We start from the raw sequence: 27,329 nt of genomic DNA on the forward strand, positions 1-27,329 counted from the left end.
AAGAAGAAGAAGAAGAAGAAGAAGAAGAAGAAGAAGAAGAAGAAGAAGAAGAAGAAGAAGAAGTCATGAACAGTGTGGGGAAGAGACACCATGGTGAAGCCACAGTTTCCATGGACTTCTGTGCCACATGTGGGTGGGTCTGGCTGTGGCTTTGAGCCCCAGCACCAAGAGCAGCAGGCTCCAGAACCAGCCCCAGTACCAAGCCCTAGTACGAGTACTCCTTCAAAGGTGCCAGCCCATGCCTGCTACAGGACTAAACTACTTGGTAAGAATGCCAACTGATAGTGCTGGAGTGGCAGAGGCCAAATGAGAAACGAACATGAAACTGTGCCAGGACCACTGGAGCAATCAAGTCCCTGACCATGGTCTGGTTGTGTCACCTAAGGTCCATGGGACATGGTGGAAGCTTTGAAAGTGGGGCCTGGTAGAAAGACACTAGCACACTGGGGTGTAGCAGGCTCTGGCCATCTTCCTGTCTCTCCTGCCTCCTGGCCTCCATAATGAACAGCTTTGCTCTCCCACAATGCACTGCCTCATCACAGTCCCAAAAGCAAGGGGCCAAGCAGCCATGGGCAGAAACTGTAAGCCAAAATAACACTTCGTTGCTGTTGGTACTAATGATTGAACATTAGTGAGATCATACTAGGGAAACACTACCACTGGGCTACAGGCCCAGAAGTTTTTTATTTTTAGAGAAGGTCTTCTTAAGTTGCTCAGGATGGTCTTGAACTTTCGATCCTCTTACATGGCCTCCCAAGTAGCTGGAATTACAGGTGTGTGCCACCACCTAGTCACCTCTCCCCTTTTAAAGTTGATTACCTCATATATTTCATTACAGTGATGTAAAGCTGACTAACATGGTCCTGCCAGGAGCAAACAAGCTGCTCTGATGTACGCTTTTCCAACCCAGGACACATACTCACCCAGGATACAGAATCCCTCCCAGAGATAAGCCTCAAGTTATGAACCACACCAGGAAATAAACTACCAAGAGGGCTGAGCACTAGACATACAAACAGTAGCAACAGGCTAGAAATAACAAGACTAGGGTGGCAACATGGTCAACACACATCTAAGGGATTCCAGCAGCCACAAGAGAGAAAACAAGAGGACCAAAGAGGCAGTAACTGAGATTTTTCCACAACTTAAAAACAAGAATTAAGTACAGAATGCTAACATTAGGGAATGTGGTTGATGGGATAAAGAAACTCCTCAGGCATCTAAATTTTTCTAAAAACTTTCCAAAATAATTTTTATAAAGTAATTCTGCTGAGAAAAGTGACATACTAAATCCTGACCACGAAATAAACACAAAGCTCTATGTACTTTCAAATAGCTTTCAAAGTAGACAGAGAGGGTAAAATGTATTAATTGTAATTAAGGAGAATGCAGATGTTCCCTTTCATATTTTTTCTAAATTTGACATTTTTCAGAGTAAAAAGATTAGGTAAAAGATGATGAAATAAATAAGAAGAGAAGGAAAGTAAGTAATTTTCAAATCAGTAAAGAACATTCAGTCATCCAACAAAGGTGAGGAGGAGAAAAACAGGCAAGAAGTAAAGTTTCTGGAAAGTACCAAAAAAATGCAACCTGTTTAAGTACATTCCAGAACTGTTATTAAACTCACATAAGACAAAATGTCCAAATTTAAAACTTTCAAGTCCAGCACATTCTGTTTATAAAAGAAACGGGTAAACAGGATGACACAGGCTACAGCACCAGGAGTGTCGTCAGCCGCAGGAGAGTGGACAAAACTCAGCAATCACTTAAAAGAGACACCGGATACACCATAAAATGTACATTTTTTGGGGTCAGGTTTGGTGGCACATGCCTATAACCCAAGCACTCTGGGAGGTGGAGGCAGAAGGATTGTAAAATGAAGCCCAGCATAAACAATTCTGCAACTTAGTGAGACCTTGTAACAAAATCTAAAAATATTTCTTTAAATAGCTGGGATATAGCTCAGTGCAAAAGCCCAGGGAGCAAACTTTAATACTGCAAAATGGATGCATGAATAAGCAAGCAAACAAACAAGTATATGTACCTTTTTTGTTTTCCTGAATCTGTTCAATTAAAATAAATTTAATGGCTGGGTATATAGCTCACTGATAGAGCTTTTGTCTAGCATGTATGAGGCCTTGGGTTTGATACCCAGCACTACAACACCACTACCACCACCACCACCAATAATAAAGTTTTTAAAAACTGGAGGAGCTAGGCCGGGGAGACGGCTCAGTAGAATAAGCGCTTGCCTGGCAAGCACAAGGGCCTGAGTTCAATCTCTGGTTCCACAAAAAAAAAAAAAAAAAAAAAAAAAAAAACGGAGATATGGAGGATGCCTTTCAGGGGGCCAAGGGAATGGGGACACTCTCAGGACCTCTCAGGACCCTCTAGGTGAAGACATCCCCTAAATGGGTACAGACATAATCACTCACTGGCCAGTGAGCCATTTATCACCTGGTTTTCCAGAGAAGAATCTTAATAACATTCACTAAGAATGCACATAACTTTTTTATTTGTAAGAAAAAAACCTTTAAACAAACAAATCCCCAAAGCAGCTATACTCAAACCCTGGCCCCAGGACAAACCGTGACCTTTGCAGTCAACCTGTGTTTCTCAAACTGCCTGGTCCACAAACCCCACTCTGGCTGGGAGGTTTGAAGGGGACAGACTCTGAGAGCATCTCTGCCTTGGGCTCTTGCAGCCTCCTGAGTTCCATGTACAGGGAAAAAAAGCTTTTTTTTTTTTTTTAAATGTATTTAGGACAGGGTCTACAGGGTCTCCCTATGTAGATTGGACTCCTAGTGATCATCCTGTTTTCAGCCTCCCAAGTGCTGAGACTACAGGCGCACACCACCACACCCAGTCTCAATCACCATCTTAGTGCAGCCTGGGAACAGGGCCAGCATGACACGCTGGGGATCAAACCCAGCTGCTGTGCTCTGCCTAAGCAGGTGCTTTAGTCTGCTGAGCTATCTGGCCGGCCTGAGAAAAGCTCTTTGAAGGCAGGAAACTGCATCTGCAGCACAGAGAAACAGACAAAGCAGCAGCAAGAGCCCAGGAGCCAGGTCCCTGCTGCCTCAGCCAGCTGGGTGGCCATGCCCACTGGCAGAGGCTGAGCCTCAGCAGCAGCCCAGGATCCACACCTGGCACTGAGTTCAGTGGTGTGAAGGATAATCATAACACTGGCAAGGCTCCCACAAACCCCACAGCAGCACCAAGAGCCACAAAGCTCACCAAACCAAAAGCTCTGCAGACAGGGTCACCATGATATGGAAAGGCAGCACCTTGTTACACGAGTCCAGGGACACCAGGTCTCCTGCAGCTATGTGCCCAAGGGCTGGGGTGTTGAGGCATCTCCACAGTGGAAGCTGGTACTTTACAATAATAAGCATGTAATGAGGTATATTACATGCTTACAGAGAGCCAGGCTCCTGTTGCATGGTTTAAGGGCATTTTCATTTAATTCTCCCAATTAGCCTATAAGGTTATTGCTATGGCTTGAGGGTCATGACACCTCCAAACCCAGGGAGAAACCTAATCCCCAGTGCAAGTATCTGGTAAATTATGGCCTCTGGGAGGTGATTAGTGCTCACAAAATAGATAGGGGGAGCCAGCTAGGCCTCCTTTGCCTCCTGTCCCTTCTACCGTGGGAGGACACAGCATTCCTGTCCTCTGAGGGACAAGGCAGTAAAGTGCCTCCTTGCGGGGAGATAGCAGCCCTCAGCAGACATCACATCTGCCAGTGCCTTGGTCTCGCCCCCAACCCAAAGTGTGAGAAATAATGTGCAAAAAGCATCCGTGCTCAGGCTTTTTCCTTTTTTGTATTTTAGGACAGGGTCTACAAAGTCTACAGGGTCTCACCACGTAGATCGGACTCATAGTGATCCGCCTGTGTTCAGCCTCCCAAGAGCGTGCGCCACGATGCCCAGTCTCAATCCTTGTCTCAGCATGCCCTGGAGGCAGGGCCAGCACGACACTCCAGGGATCAAACCCAGCCGCTGAATCCTCAGGTATTTCCTTTTCTTTTCTTTTTTTATTTGTATTTATTTTATGCTTAACTTATTCCTGTGCCATAAGTTTTTGTTTCTTCAGTTGCTTCTGGGATATCTTTTTCTTCTGTGCAATTTCCTCCTCTGGTTTAGGAACAGTTTGTTCCTTTTCAGTAAGGATCATCTCAGTATGGCAGGGGGAGCTCACGTATGGGTAATCCGGCCATGAGCTCTGTAAGTACGGCGGCGCATCTTGGGTGCTTTGTTCACCTGGGTATGTTCAATAGCCAGAGAATCTACATCTAAACCCTTCAGTTCAGCTTTACTCTGCATTTTTGAGCATGTGCAGCAAAAATTCAGCACTCTTTTTGGGCCACTGACCCTGCGTCTAGCCCCACTGTTTGGCCTGGGCACACCTACCAACTCCACCATTGTATAAATGGCACACATTGGTTCTTTTTTTTGGGGGGGCAGCTCAGCCCACCAGGGGGCGGGGCTGGCTGGCATGTGGTGCTGGGGGATTGAACCGCGGTCCCTGTGCTTTGTTAAGCTTGTTCTAAGTAGGTGCTTTAGACCACTGAGCCATCTCACCAGCCCACATACATTGGTTCTTTAATGTGACATCCTTCAGATACTTGGTGGCCTCTCGGATATGCATACCCTTGGTGGCGTAGGCAGTTTCATGCGTGTTCTTAAAGTGAATGCGTGGGGCTGGTGAGATGGCTCAGTGGTCTAAAGCACCTACTTAGAACAAGCTTAGCAAAAAACCACAGGGACCGCGCCGGTTCAATCCCCCAGCACCACATGCCAGCCAGCCCCGCCCCCTGGTGGACTGAGTTGGACACACACACACACACACACACACACACAAATAAATAAATAATAAAATAAAATAAAGTGAATGCGAAGATTTGAGCCTCTTCATTTGCATGATTTTGTGGGGTTTTCCGGATCGAGAGAGTAGCAAACCATTTTCACAGGTCATCTAAGGCCGCTCACAGGAAGAGCCAGGTATTTTCTTATAGCAGCAAAACATTATGTACCACTGTTATTCTCAAATTACAGCAAAGGAAACTGAGGCTCAGACATGCAAAGAACACTTTCCTAAAGCCAGTGAGTAAGGCCTGAACGTGAAGCCAGGTCTAACTTCACAGCCCAGGCGCATACTTTTGTCCAGTGTGTGTGTTGTCTCCGTGTCCTTCTAGAGCTCTACCAGCACCCTAACCCACCATCCCAGCCGGAGCGCTCGGACAACCTGGCTGGAAGAGGTGGTTACAGCAGGAGACATCGGGGCAGGCTGTCTGAGTCACAGCGCAAGGCCTGTTCCAGCTGGAGCCTCCACAGCTGAGCTGAGTGACTCAGCTGCTGCCAAATCACTCCACTCGTGAGGCTGGAGCAGTTGGGCCCAGAGCTCACCACTAGCCTTCACCATGATCCATTACCTCCGTCTTCCAGAAGGGGAAACCAAAGCTCGGAGGGGTTAACAATCTGCAAAGGCTCCTCAGTGAAGATTTTCTGAACCAGAATTCAAAACCAGACCAACACCCTGCCCGTCTCCTGACTTGGGGCTGGAAGCAGGGAACCTTGCCCTCCAATTAGGGAAGACACAGGGAAAAATAAACATGTAATCACTGAAAACTGGAAACACTGCACACCTGTAATACAGGGCAGCACCCTTAGTGGGAGTCTTTTCCCCAAATAAGGTTGGGTCCACAGATTGTGGCGATTAGGAGGTCATCATACCTTTCAGGGGGGCCTCCTTCCAACTCAGGAACAGGTAGTAAAATCAGAAGAATGGGGACAAATGCCTGAGATAATAGGAGGGTCAACCTGGGTGTGCCAGAGGAGAAGGGTTAAGGCCAGTAAGGGGGTGTGCAGAGGGGAGGCCCACAGGTGCACACGCAGACACAAGGCCCAGTGTCAGAAGAGGACTTGGGGCTGATCCCAGCAAGCAGACGGCAGGACAGAGACAGAAGAACAGAGAACAGAAGCCTGCAGTGAGTGGAAAGAAGAGGAACAACAGAGGTGGGGCCACAGGGAAGGAGCTGAAGCCAGCCAGCCAGCAAAGACAATCAGCTGGCCAGGGCTGCCTCTTCCTTCTGCGTGTTTCAGTCTCCCCAGGTGCTAGATAGAGCAGGCACCTGGACACTGGTGAAGAATAATAAAAGGGTGAAGCACAGAAAAAGAGGAAGGGAAAGAGCACAAACAGAGAGACCTCTGAGATGCAAAATTACAGGCATCCATAATACTTGCAACCTGTGCAAAGTGACAGGTGGTGGCATCCTGAAGGGGCTGGGCCGAGTGGGGACAGTCCAGAGCCATCCACAGGAGAAGGGGTCAAGAGGACCTCAGGACATGGACAGGATGGCAATCAGCTGTGGAGGGAGAAATTCGGAGGTCCTAGCTGACGTCAGCCCCTGGCACATGGGGGCAGCCATGGCCATTCAGCTCTTCCATTCCCACGCATACGCCCAAGTGGCTGCTGTGACTCACAGCCACGCACGGCAACCCCAGCAAGCTCTCTGCCGGCTCTTTATAAGGGAACAGCAGGAAGTGTGTGGAAAGGAGCCTACAGCCAGGGGTGACTCAGGTGACACAGCTGTGTGGGTGCCCAACCCTCAAGGGGCAGATGGGGCCATTGCGTCAGACTTCCTGGAAGCACCCCACACTTCCGTTCTTGAAGGCACGCAACTTCTCGTGACATCACTCTGATGACTTTGGAAGGCATCGCATCAGCAGCCAGAGCCCAAACCATCTGACAACCAAACGCCACCACTCAAACCTGCCCACTCCCGACAGGCCCACACACAACCGGGGACAGACTGAGAGGATCTCTGAGGGCAACAGGAAATGATGCAACACCGGGGGACTAAATGAGCAACAGGGAAGCCAGGACCCAGCTTCTTACTCAGCAGCCAGGCTCTCTAGCCCTACAAACAGGATCAATTCCTAAACTAATTGGTGACCAGATCAAGGAGTGTTAGAATTCAAAGATCCCACAACTTCTGATATAAATTAATACAGACTTAAAGAGGCTGAAAGTAAAGTATTCTAAAATTGTAATAAGAGGATAAATCAGAACTTTCTAGAATTTGGCAATTTGACAAATTATCAATAGCTTATATTTGATTCATTCAAAATTACAGACACACTCAGCCAAGCCCGAAGCACATACCTGCAATCTCCACTACTTAGGAGGCTGATACAGAGAGATTGATTGACTTTTGAAGGCAGCCAGGGCAACTCAGCAAGACCCTCTCTGAAAATAAAATAAAAAAGGGCTAGACAGTTCAATGGTCTTTGGGCCTAATCCCCAGTATTGTAAAAAATAAAACAAAGGGCCAGTGAAATAGCTCAGCGGGGGCCAGAGAGATAGCTCAGAAGAAAAAGCGCCTGCCTAGTAAGCAGAGTCCTGAGTTCAATCCCAGTACCACAAAAAAAAAAAAAAAAAAAAAAAAAAAAAAAAAAAAAGAAAAGAAAAAGAAAAAGGCCAGCCAAATAGCTCAGTGGATTAAAGAGCCTGCAAGCAGGCCCAGGGGCTGGGGGTTCGATCCCCAGCCCTGCCCCCAGGGCATGCTGAGATGGCAATTGAGATTGGCGTGGTGGCGCAAGACTGTAATCTCAGCTCTTGGGAGGCTGTAAACAGGCGGATCACTACAAATCTAATCTAGTAATGAGACCCTGAATGCCCTGTAGACCCTTCCCTAAAATACAAAAAAAAAGGAAGAAAGAAAAAGAAATGGCTCGGTGGACTAAGTGCCTGTTTAGGCAAGCACAAGGACCAGGGGTTCAAAACCCGGCACCATGTGCCACGCTGGCCCTGCCCCCAGGCACACTGAGATGCCACAGATACTGGGTGTGGTGGTGTATGTCTGTAATCCCAGCACTGGGTAGGGTGAAAACAGGAGGATCACTATGAGTCTGAGCTGTGTAGTGAGATCCTATACCAAATTATAATAAAAATTTTAAAAATAAAACAAAAACATTATACATACACTTGAAAAATTGAGTATTAGCTAGCCACAGTGGTATATACCTATAATCCCAGCTACTTGGGAAGTTGAGGCAGGAGGATAAAAGATTTGAGGCCAGTTTGGGCAAAGTAATGAGACCTTGTCTTTTTTTTTTTTTTTTTTTTTTTTGTGGAACCAGGGATTGAACTCAGGCCCTTGCGCTTGCCAAGGAAGCGCTTATTCTACTGAGCCATCTCCCGGGCCCAGAGACCCTGCCTTAAAATAATAGACAGACAGAGGGAAAGAGAGAGAGAGTGCTGGGGATGGATGGATGGATGGATGGATGGATAGATAGATAGATAGATAGATAGAGCTGGGGTGGGGTGTAGTTCAGCGGTACAGCATGCCTAGATTTGATTCTCAAAACTGCAAAATAAGAAAACAAACAAAAAATCTGAATATCTATCAAATGTCAGGAACTATGCCAGGCACAGGGGAAGGAAAATTAACAAGATAAAAACCAAGAGCTTCTCGTCTAGTCAGAGGTTCAGACAGTTAAGCGTCGTCGCATCAAAAGACAAGATGATTTCTTGGAAACTGTATTCTAGGCACAGGGGCACTAGGCAGGTATTCAGTAGCTGCCTCCCCTAAATACATTTCAAGATGGTCTATGCATATCTGAAAGTGAGCAGCACTGAACTCTCTCTGTAGCACTATATATGCGTATTATAAAGTTTAATTTACAAATTAGCAATAATAAAACGAAGAACACATAACAATATAAAGTAATAAAACAACTTCTGGGCCAGGTGTGGTAGTGCATGCCTATAATCCCAGCACTCAGGAGGCTGGGGCAGGAGGATTGCTGAGAGTTCAAGGCCAGCTTGGACTATATAGTGAGTTCAAAACTAGCCTAAACTACATAGTAGGACCCTGTCTCAAACAAACAAACAAAAAAGCGCCCCCCCAAAAAAAAAAATCCATCCCTGGGACATTCCATTTAATATTTTTGGTTCATTGAAAAACTGCTGGTAATGCTGTAATTTAAAAAGATGAGAAATAACCTATATGTGCACAGGCAGTGCTGGTGAAATCAGACCAGATATTCTCAGAAGATGGTGCTACAAATGAATTCTTGAAAACTATATTCTAATTTCTTTCTTTCTTTTTTTTTTTTTTTTTTTTTTTTGGTGGAACTGGGGATTGAACTCAGACCCTTGTGCTTGCCAGGCAAGCGCTTATTCCACTGAGCCATCTCCCCGGCCCTATTCTAATTTCTAATGATATAAATGTCTCAAGCAGGTTTCCTTTGGGAGGTGGTGGTATGAAACAAGGTCTCCACATATAGTCCAGGCTGACCTTGAATTTGTTCATTATGCAGTCCATCTGGCCTTGAACTTGTAGCGATTCTCCTGCCTCAGCCTTCCAAGAAGTGGAATTATGGATGTGCATCACCATGCCTGGGTCAAGCAGGTTTCAAAACAATATCATGATTATTATGTTCTGTGAAAAAAGCTAATGACAAAAGACCTCACATTGTATAATAGAATTTATACGCAATGGCCACAAGAGGCAAATCTGTGAGGACAGAAACTGCCTAGAGCAGGGGCAGGCAGAGAAAAGGGAGTGAAAGCTAAAGGATTACAAGACTTCTTTTTGGAACAATGAAATGGTTCTAAAACTAGGCTATAGTGATGATTGCACAACTGTGCAAACATAGAGTCATTAAACTGAACGTTGTAAGCAGGTGAACTTCATGAATTACAGCTCATAAAGCTTCTAAAAACCAGCCCTGCAATATAACTTTCAATATGGTTTTCAAAAAGAAGGTGTGTGGACAGGTGTGGTGGTGCATGCCTATAATCCCTGCACTCTGGAAGGCTAAGGCAAAACTGAAAGTCTGACCCCAGCCTGGGCAGCTCAGGGACACCCTGTGACATAGTAAAAATTTTTTAAAGGGGGGGGGGGCTCAGTGCTAGCTAAATCTCTAGTATCACAAGGAGAAAGGAGAGAGAGACAGAGACAGAGATAGGGAACAAAATCCATAAAAAATAACAACCCTAGGGGATGGGGAGATGGCTCAGTGGAATAAGCGCTTCCCTGGCAAGCGCAAGGGCCTGAGTTCAATGCCCGGTTCTGGGGAAAAAAAAAAAAAAAATAATAGTAATAATAATCCTCATCAAGGTGACTGATGTCTATTGAGAATATGAAAAGAAAGAAGAAAGAAAGAAAAAGGAAGGAAGGAAGGAAGGAAGGAAGGAAGGAAGGAAAAAGAAAATTTAATCTTAGTAATTAAGAGGAAGATGGGCTGGTGAGATGGCTCAGTGGTCTAAAGCACCTACTTAGAACAAGCAAAGCACAGGGACCGCAGTTCAATCCCCCAGCACCACATGCCAGCCAGCCCCGCCCCCTGGTGGGCTGAGCTGGCCACACACACACAAAATAAATAAATAAATAAATATTAAAAAAAAAAAGTAATTAAGAGGAAGAGTCTAGGTAGGTTTTATTTCTTTCTTTGCATTTGTTGGCATTTTTTGAATATTCTAAAACAAGAAAGTAGCAAAATTACCTGGAGTATTAAAACTGACCGGGAGGGGATAGGGAGATGGCTCAGTGGAGTAAGCGCTTCCCTGGCAAGTGCAAGGCCCTGAGTTCAATCCCCGGTTCCGGAAAAAAAAAAAAAAAAAAAAAACTGACCTGTATACGCGTACGGTAAGTATGTCCAAGGGATAAGTCTAGAAAGGTCCTGAAGTCTAGAAAAGCCTAGAAAGGGTTGTATTCACACCAAAGATACCGACTGAAAACAAAGCCAAGGGATCACGTTTCTGGTCAGGGAGGGTCTGCTGGCTGCTAAAAGAGCTTGCTCCCCTCTGTCAACATTTTCAAAGAAAACCCCACTGTCCACAAAGCTCAGATAATACAAGGAATGAAAAAGCAGAGAGAGATGTGCATAGGTTTGCCAGGACCTTCCGGACACTGCCAGGAGCCACAGCCTGGCTGGAAAGTGGGGCCTCTGAATGATCACTCTCTCCACGTGTGGCCTTCTTGAAGGCAGCTTTCTGAGAGGGCTGGGCCTAAGGGAGGACGCCTTCAACTGGAAGTCACTGGTTTTCCAGCCAGGATGCACCCTCAAACCAATACAGTCCACTTCTGTACTAAGAATTCTAATATACGCTGCAAGGCCCAGGAATTCTCCTGTTCCGAAACTCCCTGGTAAACACAGCAGCTGAGACATGTGGGAACCGCTGGACTAGACGACACCTGGAACAACTGAAAACTGGGTCAGCCTGATCATCCGCAGCGTGGCCAGCATCCCACACGGCCAGCCCTGTGGATCAGGGGCACTAAGTGCAGAGAGGGAAACTCCAGAGGGAAATCTCATGAATGTCTGGCCATCAGCACCAAGGCTGAGGGCAGCTAGCAAATCCCTTGGGGGGCCCTGTTTTGGAAGGTCCCCTAGGCCTGGATATTGCATGCTAACGTGAAAAGCAGGCACCTAGCATAGCCTCTACTGCACAAGGCCAGGAGAAAAAGTAATGCCCTCCAAACCATATATATATATATATATATATATATATATATATATATATATATATATATATCAGGAAGCTCTGCAGCTTCCTAGGAATCAAAAGCAGAAAGGGACACAGTGTGGTTCCATGTCTGAGTCACACAAATCTGAATTCAAGTCTCAGCTCCACATTACATTCCTGGCTGCCTGTGGATTAAAGAGGCTACAAACCCTTGGCCACCCTTCCCACAAGAGGTGGTGGCCAGTTCCTGTCCCTGAATCTGGGTTGGCCCAGTGACAGCTCTGGCCAGCAGAACCTGGCTGAGGCAAGGTTCTGGACCTGAGCCTAGGCCTCTACAGGACTGGCTTCCGACCTGTTGGCCCTGCCGCCATACTGTAAGCAACCTGGGAAGGACTCCCACAGGATCAGGGGCCGCGAAGAAAGGCTACCTCAGATCTCACTGTTGGGCTGGGCAGGTTTAGCTGACATCATCGGGCAGAGCCAGCTGGACCCAGGTAACACAGAGCCAGGAGAAAGGCTACATAGTGCCTGTTTAAGTGCCAAGTTTTGTGGCAGGTAATGAAAATCCTGATTCTTCTCAGCAAATCAACTCTCTGAAGCTTGGTTTCCTCATCAACCAAACAGGGTGCATAACGATATCCTGTCTCAAAAAAACAAAAATGGGGGCCAGGGATATAGCTCAACAGCAGTGCCTCCCTGGCAAGCGAGGGGTCCTGAGTTTGATTCTCTGCAACCTCCCCTTCAAACAAACTTAAAAAACGAAAAAAAGAGGGGAAAGGAGTGGACATCACCTGTACTTCATCAAGGAACAGGGGATGGCAAATGGCACACCTATACAATGGATGAAGTCACTGTGACCAAGATGAGCAAGCGCCACACATCTGATATGCAGACAGCCAAGACCCATGAGTGAAGCAAGGAACAGCCCAGCAAGAAGAGCAGACAAAGGGCTGGGATGTGCTGATGGGCAGTGGAAGGGTGCACTAGACTCCTGCTCACATGTGGAACTGGTTCTGAGGGCCACTGTGAAGCAGGCAAAGAGGGAACACCTTCTGGGTTTGGCAGTCGGGTGAGGATTTCTCCCAAGTTTAGGAACAAGATAGTATAGTGGACAGTATGGGAACCCACAGTATGGTGGAGGTTCTAACCAGGGTAAATGAGCAAGAGGAAGAAAAGTTATCTGGTCTGTAAAGTAGTAAGTAAAACAATCCCTGTTGTCAGAGTATGATCTCACACAGAAAATCCCAAGCAATACACTGAAAAGAAAACCAGAACTATTAGAATTAGGAACTTCAGCAAGGCTGTAAAATCTATATACAAAAACTTACTGCATTTCTACACATTATCAATGAAGTCCAACTTCCCAGAGTCTAAGAGTCTTGCCAGGCATGATGGTGCACACCTGCAATCCCAGCACTCAGGAGGCTGAGGCAGGAGGATCACCATGGATTCAAGACCAGCCTGGGCCACATAGTGAGTTCAAGACTATTCTAATGGTGTTTGTAAATAGGATCACAAGTCCGCATCTTGTACAGCAATTAACCACTAAGAAGAATATATGCAATGTATTATTTGTTGAAACTGTACTTCCGATTTGATTTGAAACTCTCATTGCTGTTTATCAATAAAACTTTGAAAAACAAAAAAAAGACTAGCCTGGACTCCAGAGCAACACCCTGTCTCAAAAACAAAAACACAGTGTAAGAGTCTAGAAACAGAGATCAAAGACATTAAGGGAAAAAAAATACACTAGAAAATGTCCTGGAGATTCCAAAAGACTTGTCTTTATAACAATTAAAGGCCCAGCAGGACGGCCAGACAAATGGCTCAGTGGATTAAAGCACCTGCAAGCAGGCACAGGGGCCAAAGGTTTGATCCCCGGGGCACGCTGAGATGGCAACTGAGACTGGGCAGGGTGGCGCGCGCCTGTAATCCCAGCTCTGACTGATCTAGTAGTGAGACCCTGAACACCCTACAGATGCTTACCTAAAATACAAAAAATAAAATAAAATAAAGGTAGGGGCCAGGGAGATGGTTCAATAGAATAAGCGCTTGCCTGGTAAGTGCAAGGGCCTGAGTTCAATGCCTGGTTCTGCCAAATAAATAAATAAATAAATAAATAAATAAATAAATAAATAAATTAAAGGTCTTGCAGGAATGAAAGAAAAGAAAAATAGGTAGGTCTATCCTGATGGTATGTCTAAAACCCAAGAATAATGTAAATTGTTTTCAGACAGGAAAAAGTTACAAAGGACCTAGAATCCAACTAATTGCATTGGAAAGCCTCAAAAAGCTAAAAATTTATAATTTTTTAAAAATTTATTTATTTATTTATTTATTTACTTAACACAGGGTCTCATTATGCAGCTCAGACTCACAGCAATCCTCCCAGGCTTCCCCAGCACTGGGATTACAGGCATGTACCACTATCCCAGTTTTAGAGGCCAGCACAGCATGTGGTACTGGGGATAGAACCCGGATCCTTGCACTTGCCAAGCAGCACTTTGAGTGCTAAACTATCTCCCTAGCCCTGAAGATTTCTCATTAATCAAACAAACAAAAAAATAGTGACCACATAATGCAGCAATTTTACTTTTTTAAAATAGTACAGAGAGGGGCTGGTGAGATGGCTCAGTGGTCTAAAGCACCTACTTAGAACAAGCTTGGCAAAGTACAGGGACCACGGTTCAATCCCCAGCACCACATGCGAGCCAGCCCGCCCCCTGGTGGGCTGAGCTGGCCACACACACACACACACACACACACACACACAAATAAATAAAATTAAAAAAAAAATAAAATAAAAAAATAAAATAGTACAGAGAGGGGCTGGTGAGATGGCTCAGTGGTCTAAAGCACCTACTTAGAACAAGCTTGGCAAAGTACAGGGACCGCGGTTCAATCCCCCAGCACCACATGCCAGCCAGCCCCGCCCCCTGGTGGGCTGAACTGGCCACACACACACACACACACACACACACACACAAAATAAATAAATTTAAAAATAAAATAAAATAAAATAGTACAGAGGATCAAACTTCCAACCTTGCACTTGTCAAGCAATTTTACTTTTGAGGATATCCCCAAAAGAATGGAAAGTGGGGTAAACGGATATTGGTACACTGGTGTTTACGTGGCAACAGCTATAACGCAGAAGCAACCCAAATGTTTACCAATTCAGGAATGAATAAAATGTGGTATCTACATCCAGTGGAAAGTTGCTCTGCCTTAAAAAGGGTTAGTCTTTGCTCATCTGGGTGGTGCACGCCTAGAATCCCAGCACCTGGGAGAGGGAGGCAGAGGACCACTGTGAGCTCTGGACCAGCCTGACCCACACAGTGAGACCTTCTCACAAAAAAAAAAAAAAAAAGAGAGAGAGAGAGAGAGAAAAAAGAGAGAGAAAGAACCCAATTGTCACAAGTGCAAGGGCCCGAGTTTAATCCCTGGTTCTTAAAAAAAAAAAGAACCCAATTGTCTTATCAGGTGATAAACAAAATGATATATACATGTAATATTATTCAGCCATTAAAATAGAATATTATTACATGCTGCAACACAGAGAAACTTTGAAAATGTTCCACTAAGTGAGAGAAGCCAGACCCCAAAGGATGAACAGTACGAGCCTACATATGTGAAACACAGCATGGGGCTCTCTAGAGAAGGGAAGCAGTTTAGTGGCTGCCTGGGAGAGATGGATGAGGCCGGGAGGGACTGGCCCTAACCGCTAACAGGCACAGGTTTTGCTTTTGGGGGTGGTGTATATATGCTGGAGCCAGACAGGGATGATGGCTGTACAACACGGCGCATACACTGTGACTCCACTGAAGGGCACACTTTACAGGGGTGGGCTACATATTGAGAAGCGTATCTATCTCCACTTTAAAATACTACAACACAAAGCCAACAGCTCACATTCTGCCTGTGGCTCTGGCTGCAGCCCGCCCATCCCTGGCGACCCGCTCACCCTTCCTCTCCTCTGACTTCCCCCTTTCTGACTGTGGGCAGAGCCTGGCCTCATAGATCCAGCTTTTCCTGGCGAGACGCCTCATCCACTCAGGCCCACCCAGCCGTCTGGAGGCCGAGACAGCAGTTCCAGAAGTCACCCCAGATGAGCTGCCCAATGGCCAGGGCTGTGGTTTTGCGCGCGTGTGTCAGCTGAGGGATACGATTTCACATGGGAACTTAATTATAGCTCCGGAGTGGAGGACAGGAGGGGGTGGCAAAGGGTTGGAGGGGACGAACAGGAAGCCACTGGCCTTGCAGCTTATAGAGCTTGCACTGTGTCCCAAGGGCCCAGGGCAGGGGGCAAGGGTGATCCGGGCCGGCTCACAGGGACATGGGGATCAGGGCGATCAGCCGCTGTGACAACTCACACCAGTTTCCTCACCCACAGGCTCGGGGAGGCCTTGTCCTCGCTATTGCCTGAGGCCTCATTTCATTCTGCAGGAAGCAAAGGGGAGCACAGCTAGACTCCCACAAATACTGTCTCTTGCTTCCGCCCCTCTCGAGCTGCTTTTCTGGGATGGAAGCTGAGCTGCTGCGGGCCCAAGTATTCACAGGTATCACCCGCATGTCTGATCCCTGCCTTGCCCAGGAGCCAGTCCCAAAAAAAAAAAAAGCAAAAACAGGGCTGGGATGTAGGGGAATGGGAAGGTCCCAGGGTTCAATCCCCAGTATCACAAAACAAACAAAAAAATTAGGCTATGCAAAACTTGTATATGATTATGTGTAACTTTCATTTTCTTCTCAGCACTTAACCTGTATTTTTAAGTGATCTATAATGAATGAACATTATTTACATAATTAAAAGATTTTGTTTTATATTAAAAACGATACTCATGGAAATTTATGCCTAAGCACCAACCTCAAAAAGTTTCTAAAAAAACCCATGGGGCCGGGGAGATGGCTCAGTGGAATAAGCGCTTCCCTGGCAAGCGCAAGGGCCTGAGTTCAATCCCCAGTTCCGCAAAAAAAAAAAAAGTTTCTATAATCCTGACCTTTCATGGCATATGATTACCTTTTCTATCCCTTTCTCTCTGTCCATCTGTCCATCCGTCCACCAGTGTATTTGTGCTTGCTTGCAACAATGCCTCACTACACTGCCTACGGAAGCCCTGAATCCTTGGGTCCAAGTGATCACCCTGCCTCAGCCTCCCAAGCAGCTGGGATCACAGGTGTGTGCCAACATGCCTGGCTTCTAACTGAATTCCTAAATGCTCAAATGCCATTTTCTGAAGGTGTCCCTTACTGTTTGTAACTAGTTACCTAGACACTTTGGCGGCAGCAGGCCCCCTCAACAACCTTGTGCCCAACACCCAGAGTCACCTGCACCCATGGGACACAGGCACAGAGGCTCCAGAGCTTGGCAAGGTGCAAGAGCGGTAAGAAAGCAGAGCTGCTGCAACCCCAGGGTAAAAGACTCCTGCCCACACGTGTCTTCGGCCCCTCCCAGGGCCCAGGTTGGGCTTGCAGGGGTGGGCCACACGCAGTTGTCCCTGGAAGTGCCTTGCAGGGTTTCACAGGCAGTTGCCAGACTAGGTTAGCACCGGTCAAGCCAGTGCTCAGATGCAGAGAGGACAGGGCGTCTGCTGCTATCTGCCTCCAGTGCTGGGTGCACACACCAGCAGCTGCTCTGTGCCTTCCAGACCTGAGTGCCTTTAACCCTCAGGAACACAGGGTCTGCAGTTACCACCTCTGCTCCTTCACCACTCCTCACGTTCCCTTGAAGTTTATCCTCAGGACAGGCAGTGCCCTGGAGCACACGTTCCACTTCACGCTTCCAGCTCCCTCTCAAGGAAAGACCACTCTCCTCAGAGGAGCCGTGCATCCTTGTCTCAGCTGCCTCGCAGCCTCGGGCTCTGGGGTCCAGGATCCCCAAGGTGACAGATGGCGGGGCAGCAGGCAGCGCCCAGAGCCAGCCAGCCCAGTCATGGCTAAGCGGTGACCTGTGCCTGCCTCTTCTAGTTCCCAACACCATCCTTGTACCTACCTCCTGCATCTGGATAGGGAAATTCAAAGAGAAATAGAAAAAGGACTCTAAAAATAAACGAGGGGTGGCAGGGGGCAAGCAAGGAGTAAACACCATGGCACCACTGCTCTGAACACAGGCAGGGCTGCGGGGTGGGGCTGGGCTCACGCTGCACAGCAGGGCAGGAACGCGGAGCCCAGGTACCCCAGCCTCTGCTCACAGCCTCAGTCGCACGCCTGTGCACCGTACCCTCACATGATGCTAAGCCAAAGCTGAGGCAACACGGGCGGGAGATGCAGTGACTGAACTGAGAAGCAGAGACTAACCTGAAGGGCTCTAACGCCAGCTGCGCTGCCTGTGTACCTGAGACTTGGCCAGCTGTGTAACCCTCTTCCCACATCTTGCAGGCTGGCCTGAGGGGATAATGCCCGGCCAAAGACAGCTCTGAATAAAGGCAACCTCTTCCTTCACTCCATCGGTGCGCACTGGGCCAGCACTCTGTCTTTCCGTCCTGTAGACTGCAAGCCGTTGCTGAATCACTCAGAGCAGGGATGGAGACCCTCCTGCCCTCCGCACCTGGCCCACATCCTGTCTGCCTAGTCTCCTGGTTCTTCCGGCCTTCACTGTCTTGGAGCAGATCCATGGTGCCACAGAGCCCAACCACTCACAGGGCCTCCTCTGCCCAATGACCCAGAAAGAGCTCGGCAGGGGGTACCATGCCTGCCAGAATGTTTCTTATGCTCTGTGACCAACGTGGCATCTGCTGCTTCCTGAAACCTCCACAGGTCAAACAGCTACTTTCTAAACTGAATCAATTGATGCAGCCATCCTTCCTTCTCATGCGGAGCAGACCTGACTTGCATCACCTGGGTTCAAGTCCCATCTCTGGGGCTGGGGAGATGGCTCAGTGGAATAAGTGCTTCTCTGGCGAGCGCAAGGGCCTGAGTTCAATTCCCAGTTCCACAAAAAAAAAAAAAAAAAAAAAAAAGTCCCATCTCTGCCACTTACTGCCGATGTGACTTTAGGTAATTTTTCCAACCAGTCTGAGCCTCGGGTTCTCCAGCTGTGAAAGGAGTACAGACCTCCCTCGGAGGGTTGGAGTGGAGTTTAACAAAGCAGTGAGTACCAAGCAGAGTGGTACCATGCATTCAACACACAGGCTGTCTTCTACCCAGTTACCTAGCACCCACAGCTCTGCGGATGAAGAGAGACTCCTCGCAGGTGCAGACACAGGTCAGCTCAGCTCTTGGACTGTCAGTCCAAAAGCAAAGTCTAGGATGCAAGCAATAACTCCACAATTATACACCTGGGGAGGTGCCGAGCCAGAGGTGGGAGAAGGGTGGAGGAGGGCTTTTGCTGGGGAAAACTCCACCAAGGCCAGAAATCTCAGCCGTGCCCACTGAGCTTGTGGAGAAGCAACCACGGGATGCACCAGAGCTCTGCATGGTGGAGGCACAGGGCAGAAGGGAAGGCGAGGTGCAGGTGAAGCAGCACACACGCAAGAGCTCCGGGAATACCGGGTAGAAAGGGTCTCCATGGTTACCCACAATGCACCCCAAACTGAACCAGAACACATGGCCCTGGCAGGGAGGCAGGAGACGAGGCCACTGCAGGCTTGCAGGACACAGAGGCAGGCCTCACTCTGTGTGCTGCTGGGCCGAACACCAGACCAAAGGCCACACCTTGTAAGGACATGAAAGGCAAATTGTAACCACGAGTTATAAATGCACTGTAGTGTCAGGGTGCCAAAAAGCAAAGTCACAGGAATTGCATGCTGCGGCAGAATAGACACAGAGCTGGCTATAATTTTGCTCACTTTTTGGAACTTGGAAATTGATTTAACTAATGATTTTTACCTGGGAGCATTATTGGTCCATTTGTTGAGTATGAAAGTTTGGTTTCAGGTGTTCTTTTGTTCCTGCTTTGGACGTCAGGGCTAAGCACCAAGCCCTCAGGTGCACCAGGCACGGGCTCTCCCTATGAATTACCAGCCCCTATTACTACAGATTTTTATTTTTAGCAACAACATATTTTGTTCCATGGTCACCTAGGACTATGAATTCAGGAACACAGGCAGGAGGATTTAATCCATTGAGACAGTTTGTGCTCTGGCCCTGAGGATGTTGAAACTTACCAGGGACTACTACAAGCTGGCATTTAGGGGCACAACCAGGCACCAGAGCTGTCCTGGGCCATTCTCCAGAGAGAGAAAGACTTTCCAGCCAGGACATCCTTGACCTTGAGAGATCAGATTTTTAGAAGCCGGCGCCAGAGGAGGGAGACGGCTGCAGGGGGCACACGTGGGGTCTCCATGCACCTTAGAGATCAGGGAGAGGGGCTGAGCGTGAGTGCTGGATCAGCTCCAAGGCTGACGAAGCAGCGCCCACAGCTGCCCAGGGAAGGGCACTGTTAGTGCCAGGAGCCCAGGTGATAGGCACGAATGTCCAGTGGCACAGCCCCAACCATCCGCCGGGGTAAGGAGGCAGACTGTGCTGCTCAGGAGGAGAACAGAGGGAGGCACGGGGGCCAGGAAAGCATCTTGGGAGGGCATCTGCAGGGCCCTGTGGAGAAAGCAGGAAGGGGGGTGGAAAGAAGGGGCAGGCTCAGGGCAGAGGAGGGCGATGACACTGACCCAGAAAGCTGCCTGGTAAATGTGCGTAACCACTCCCGGGCACACAGCCCACAGCAACACCACTGGGGAGCTGCCTTCATTATTCAGGAAGAGGAGCTTGCTTTATTAAATTCACGGTGTTTGCCAGCGGATGTTCCTGTTCCAGTCAGCTTTTCTCTGCTGGGCTAAAATATTCAACATATACAACTTACAGAAGAAAGGGTCACTTTGGCTCACAACTGCAGAGGGTTCAGTACACGGGAAGCTGGCTCCCAGGCAGAAACATCATGGCAGAAGGGTGTGGTGGAGAAAAGCTGCTCAACTCGCGGGAGCCAGGAGCACAGCAGGCTGGAAAGAGGTGGAGAAGAAGCAGCCAGTGACCTCCCAGACAAACCCAGAGGCATGCTTTGCTGATCCCTACGCATCTCTCCAGCCAATCAAGTTGATGACCAAGATTAAGCAACACACTTGGTATAAAATAAATATCCTACATAAAGGCATCAAGAACACAGAACACAGACGTAGAAATGCAGAGGCAATGTGAAGAGGAAGGAGGAAGGGCCAAAGGACAAATGACTAAAAGATATATAGAACTTCAGGACCTCAATGACACCTCTGACCTCTTCCCCTCCCATGCACCTCTGCCCTCCTTCTGTCCACCACCCTAGCTTTCTTGTAGCCACCACACACTTCAGCTCCAGCCTTCGCACCAGTGGACCCTTCCTGAATGCTGAGAATTTGACTTAACAATTTTTTCAATTTTTACAACAGTGCAAAAGTCTATGCATTCAGGGGCTGGTGAGATGGCTCAGTGGTCTAAAGCACCTACTTAGAACAAGCTTAGCAAAGTCCAGGGACCGCGGTTCAATCCCCCAGCACCACATGCCAGCTACCCTGCCCCCTGGTGGGCTAAGGTGACCACACACACACACACACACACAAAATAAACAAATAAATAAAATTTTTTAAAAAAGTCTATGCATCAAGTCAACACTGTACTTGGGATTCTGTGATTTTTATTTGTTGGTTTTGCTTTTGTTTTGCTTTTAAGTACTCAGGCAAGACCCCAAAGCCTCATGCACACTGGACAAATGTTCCAGTACTAAGCTACAGTCCCAGTCTTTTTCATTTTCCATTTTGAGACAGTCTCGTTAAGTTGCCCAGGCTCAGCTTGAACTTGTGATCCTCCCACCTCAGCCCCTGGAGTACCTGGAATTTTGAATTTTGATCCTGTCTCAAGCTAGCAAATTGCAAGACCACACTCTGCTGAGCTGCTGGGGCTCCCAGCCAGCCAGCCAACCCTTGGGGCAAATAACCAGTACTCAAGTACACCATGTGGCTCCATTGGCATGTTCACTAGGTTCAGTGTATCGAATGCATTTTTTTTCTTTTGTACCAGGAATTGCAGGCCCTCATGCTTGCCATGTAGGCACTGTGTGCTGGGCTACATCCCCAGCCCTCAAAAGCATTTTTGACCTATAATATTTTCAGCTTACAACTTTACTGGGTGTAGCCACAGCGTAATTGCAGAAGTGGCTAGAGTGCGGTCTCTGTGCCCAGAAGAGTCTCCCCATATGTGTCTCATTCTCCTTCAGCTTCAGCACGCCATTTCTGGGCCTTCTCCACCTTCTAACTCTGTCCCTGTCCCTGTACCCTTCATGCTTTATTTCTCTATACACCATTCGTCATCATCGGATATGCTTTGCTTAAGCCGGGCTCCCTTCCCTGCTAACCACCTCAACTACTTCAGAGGTGGAGATATTTATTTATTTATTTATTTATTTATTTATTTATTTATTTTGAGACAGAATCTTGGGGCCGGAGAGACAGCTCAGTAGAATAAGTGCTTGCCTGGTAAGTGCAAGGGCCTGAGTTCAATCCCTGGTTCCACCAAAAAAAAAGGGAGAGAGAGAGAGAGACAGACAGACAGACAGACAGAATCTCACTATGATGCCCAGTCTGGCTCCTAACTTCTGGGCTCAAGTGATTCTCCAGCCTCAGCCTTTGAAATAGTCAGGACTACAGGGTGCACAGAATCTTAAAAACTGCTTTGTTCCCTGAAAAAAAAAAAAAAAAAAAAGGTACATATATGTATGAACCAACTTCCCACAAGAAATACAAATATTATATACTACACAAATGTACTAAAAAACTAAAATTTTTAAATCGGCTTTGTTCCCAATACTGATGGTATCCAACACATGGAAAGTACCTGATGAATAACTATAAATAAATAAACAGAAGAAAGGGGAATAAGATTTTTTTTTTAATGGTACTGAGAATTGAACTCAGAACCTTGCACTTGCCAAGCAGGCACTGTGCCACTGAGCTATATCACTGGCCCAAATTGGAATAAGATTGCAGCTAATTCTGGATCCTCAGAGGTCACAATGAAACCCTCTAGTACCGATCAGACTGAAGATATGGAGGGTGGGAGAGTCCAAAAGCAAGGATCTGATGCTCATCAAAGACTTCTCTTTTGCTCCCAAGAACTCTGAGGGTCCCGCCAAGTACAGACTACCTCAAATATTAGTCTGAGGAAAGACTGGGCCTAACGTGCTCCTGCGCCACAAGGGGATGAGGAAACCCTACAATAAGAAAAGATCAGCAGGATTCTTGTAGGCCTGTAGGCAGATGATCCCTGCCATGGTTTCCTGTTATGCTGTAACAAATTATCACAAATTTACTGGCTTAAAACAAGACACATTTATTCTGTTACAGTTCTAGGGGTCAAAAGTCCAAAAGTGATTTCACTGGACCCAAACCAATGGGTCAACCAGCATGCTTTCCCCAGAAGTCCTAGAGAAAACCCTTTCCCTCCCCTTCCCCTATTAGGGCTGCATTCCTTGTATTCCTTGGCCTCTTCCTCTGCAACCAAAGCCAGCAGTGTAGCATCTGCCTGCCGAGGTCACACAGCCCTTTCGACTGTGTCAAATCTCTTTGTTGTCCCCCCTTAAGGACACACTTAGGCCCCACTGGATAATCCAGGATAATCTCCCCCTGGCAAGATTCTTAACTTAATCACTTCTGTGAAGTTTGCTTGCCACCACAGACAATATTCACAGGTCCCAAGGTTATGGCCTAGATGTCTCTGGGGGCCACTGTTCAGCTGACCACCAAGCAAGGAAAAGCCGAAGGTGTGGAAGAACAAGCTCAGACCCTTATTCAGGTCAAAGAAGCACTGGGGGCGCTGGTAAGATAGCTCAGCGGTCTAAAGTGCCTGCTTGGGCAAGCTCAGGCAAGCGCAGGGACCACAGTTTGATCCCGGGCACCACATGCTGCACCAGCCCCGCCCCCAGGGCAGGCTTAGCTGGCAACAACAAAAAAAGAAGCACGGTCAGGAGCCCTGGTAGAGCCCCCAGGCCTGCTCCCGTCTTTCCTCAGACCACTTGCTGTGTAAGTAGGCAGAGGGGAACTAATTTTATGGCACCGGGCTTCAGGCCCTTGGGGGCCCCTTGGGAGGGAAAGGCAGTTTTCTCCTCTACTCCAGGCGGCCAGCAGAGGGGCAAGGGGAGCCCATCAGTCTCTGCACTGCACGGTAGGCTTCCCGCACCGGGGACTGTCCAGAAATGGTCTGAGGCAGCATGCCAGGTGAGCTTTCTCTTGGGAGTGCTCCTGCGCCTGGTAGGTTCTGAGAGCCCATCTGGGCTCCGAGTGGGAAGCTGTTGCCATCAGAACCCCCGAACACCCACTTGGTCACTAGACACAGGACCGGGCTGGTCACAGGCATCCGCACTGCCAGTGGCACCCATTCCCCGCGGGGTGGCACATCCAGGAGGCACACTTGGGAACCTTCTGCCCAGACCTTATAAAACATGGAGAAGCTTGGCCTGAAACCCACAACTCCAGGGGCTGGCCCTGCGTCCCAGAGGTGTCCATTTGTGTGTGGCCATCCTTTCGCTTCCTGCTGAGCTCTAACACACCAATTGTGAGCTCCTCCACTGCTCCCCAAAGCCCTCCGGGGCCCAGTGAGGTGGCTGAGGGTGTAAGCTTCCAACCAAGAACTGTCTACTACTATGTGTTTGCTAGGAGACTCCGAAGGCCAGCAATACTTAGTGGGGAAATGATGGCGCAGTGGTCCTAACAAGAGAGGGTGCTTCCCTCTCCAAGGGACATTTGGCAACGTCTGAAACCTTGGTTTCACAACTGGGAAGAGGGGAATGTGACTGGCACTTACTGGGCAGAACTGAGGATGGTGCTATCCACCCACCAATGCCCAGGGCAGCCCCACGATAGAGAATTAGCTCTCCGGCACTGGCCTAAGAAACCACATTCCAGAGCAACAGTTACAACAGGCAATTGAGGAAAATAGAGAAGCACACCTTGCTCCCTGGTTTGGAAACAGAGATGACAGGTAGAGCCCTGGATCCCGGCACATGCAAGAACAGCATGTCGAGCAGGTTGTAGTAGTGCATGCCTGTAAGCCCAGCATGCAGGAGGCTGAGGCAGGAGGACTACCATGGGTTTGAGGTCAGCTTAGGCTACATAGTGAGTTCAAGGCCAGCCTGAATTATATAACAAAAAAACTAAAAACACAAACAAAATAACCCAGCTCATCTTCAAGGCAAAGTGGCCCAGGATGTGGGGTAACTCTGGCCCCACTGCCAGCTGGAGAGCAAGCTGGCTTATCCCCCAGCAGAGCTGGAGCCAAAAAACTGTCCCTCTGAGGTCACAACCCCGAGATGCAGGACTTGACAGGAGCAGCAGTGAAGATCAAGCGTTACAGCAGATCACAGCGCAAGCTGGGCTGTTTGACCACGGGACGTCTGAGCTCAATTATAGAGGAGGCCACTTCCCCAGGCAGCCAGGAGCCTCTCCCCTCAAGGTCTCCCTCATGGGAGAGCTCCTCAGGGCTGTGTCCCCATTCACCATGGTGAACGTGGTAACTGTCCCCAGAGAACTGCCGACATGTAACACAGGGCAGCAGTGAGGCACTGATATCCAGACTGAGGGGGACAGAAGGGGTGCTGCCCGGAACGCCCAGGGCTGGGACGCCGGTGACCGTGTCACAGTCCAGGCTGGGCTTTCATGATTCCCCTTCATCCCCCTCCCTTCTAGTCTCTACTTCGCCCTCCTGCTTCACTCCCTTCTCACACCTCTCCTAGGTTTTATTTTATTTTATTTTAAGAAATTTGGTCTTGCTATATGGCCCAGGGGTGGCCTCGAACTCATGGTAATCCTCCTGCCTCAGCCTCCTGAGTGCTGAGATTCCAAGTGTGTGCCACCTGCCCAGCTTCTGTTTTTTTTTAATGGTCAAAGATACTAAAACTGAAATGTATTTGAAACAAAATGGTGTTGAATAAAATTAGATATTTTCTGTTTTTTTAAATTTTTCAATAACTTACACTTAACTTTTTAGGTCTTTGCACAATTTTTAAAAATGTATTTGTTTTCAACATTTGTGAAGCTTTGAGGTAGGCTTTCCCGGGCACTGTCACCCTCCCTAGGGTGGAGGTGGGGACGCGCTGCTCGTCCTGTGCTCTGAGGACTTGATCTGCGTGCTGAGAGACCCAGATCAATGCACTTAACTGTACCCAGGGAGGCTGGACTCGACATGAGAGAACTTCCCTACAGTGAGAACACCACGGTGCTCTCCTACCAGCCTCCTGCCTCCTTTCTTTCGCCATTCAACCCGACTTTCTGCAGCACTAACACCATCACTTTGTGCTCCACAGCCGTCCCTGGCTCCACACTGCCCAAAGAGCATCGTGCAAATTCCTTCACTCTGCATTCCATGTCCTCTACTTGCTGCTAGGAACTTCTTAAGCCTTGCTTCCAGGAACAGAAGGTAGACGAGAAGCCGCACTTCCCTCCACAGGCCCGCCTGCCTCCCTGAAAGCTCGCGAACTAACAAGCAGAAGCTGGTTTCCAAGGAGGCCTCCATGGCCCCGTGAACCAAGCCCCTCTGCACTCACGCCTTCCTGTAGTCCGCTCTAATCGGAACTGGTCCAGTGGCCAAGACAGCAGAGGAAGCATGCCACTCTTCCTGGTATCTCTGGACGCTCGCTTCCTCCAGGCAGCTCCTGCCTGTGTCTCAGCTGTCATGCTGCAGGAAGCTAGGGTACAAGGAGGGCCTTGAGTGGGCAGCCAGCCAAGGCCACCTGGCCCACCTAGCCTCATCCTGACCCAGCAACTTCAAGGAGCCCTGCAAGCCAGGCGAGGCTCAGAAGCAAACACAATAAAGCACCGATTTCCTGTGAAGTGTCCTAGATACTCCAATAGAAACAGCTTCCCTACACCCTGGTGAACCCTTAGCCTATAATCCCAGGCATTCAGGAGGCTGAGGCAGGAGGATCACAAATTCAAGGCCAGCCTGGGCAGCTTAGCTAGACCCTTCCCCCCAAAAAAAAAGAAGTTAAAAAGGGCTGGGGATGTGGCTTTGTGCTAGAACACCCTCAAGTTCACCTTCTAATACCACAGAGAACAAATATGACCCACCTACTCAAAAGCCCAACCAGGAGAATTATAAATTTGATGCCTGCCTGGAAAACGCTGTCTGTCTGTCTCTCATAAGAAACATTTGTGTAAGTTTCCAACTTAAACACCTTTTTCATAAAACATATTTTTTTGCCTGAAAGAAAGATTAATGGGCAAACAGTGATTATTAGGACAGTTTTTGGTCCACTCCACACCTTTAACCTTTTCATTTTTGAGACATGAGCCAGGTGTGGAGGCACATACCTACGGCCCCAGCATTTGGGAGGCTGAGACAGGAGGATCAGCTTGAGTTCAAGGTCAGCCTGCACTACAAAGGGAGACCCTGTCTCCAAAAAACTAAAAATAGTCTGAAGTGCCCAGGCCAGATTGAAACCTTTTTGAAAAAACTGAAAGTTGAGTCGGGCATGGTGGCACATGCCTGGAATCCAAGCACTTAGGAGGCTGAGGCAGGAAGATCACTGCAAGTTCAAGACCAGCCTGGGCTACAAAGTGAGCTCAAGGTCAGCCTGAACCACATAACAAAACTCTGTTTCAAAAAGAAAAGATAAACTGAGGGTACTGAGCTACATTCCCAGTCCTTTTTTAACTTTTATTTTTTGTTTTAAGACAGGATCTGGGTAAACTGTGAAGCTACCCAGGCTGGGCTTGAATTTGTGATCCTCCTGCCTCAGCCTTATTCAGAGGCCAGAATACCACCATAACTAGCTAGGCTTTAAAAAATTTTTTGTATTAAAAAAAAATACAAAATAGGGGCTGGGGAGATGACTCAGTAGAATAAGCGCTTCCCTGGCAAGTGCAAGGGTCTGAGCTCAATCCCCAGTTCTGCAAAAAAAA

At 48.0% G+C, this 27,329-nt stretch overlaps 1 protein-coding gene across 4 annotated transcripts in view; it reads right to left on the reverse strand.

Moving 5' to 3' along the window:
- The window catches only part of Ppard (peroxisome proliferator activated receptor delta), an 84,062-nt gene that overhangs the window by 48,645 nt on the left and 8,088 nt on the right, over window positions 1-27,329 (reverse strand). Inside the window, exon 3 of one of the 4 annotated variants that reach the window (XM_023720655.1) lies at window positions 22,004-22,114. The exons of the other annotated variants lie outside the window; for them this stretch is intronic. The gene's annotated coding sequence lies outside the window, so the exon portion shown is untranslated. The remainder of the gene's footprint in view (window positions 1-22,003; window positions 22,115-27,329) is intronic. 4 annotated transcript variants of the gene reach the window in all.

This window comes from Octodon degus, unplaced genomic scaffold (genome assembly GCF_000260255.1).
Source record: "Octodon degus isolate 3935 unplaced genomic scaffold, OctDeg1.0 scaffold00005, whole genome shotgun sequence".
NCBI classification, from domain to species: Eukaryota; Metazoa; Chordata; class Mammalia; order Rodentia; family Octodontidae; genus Octodon; species Octodon degus.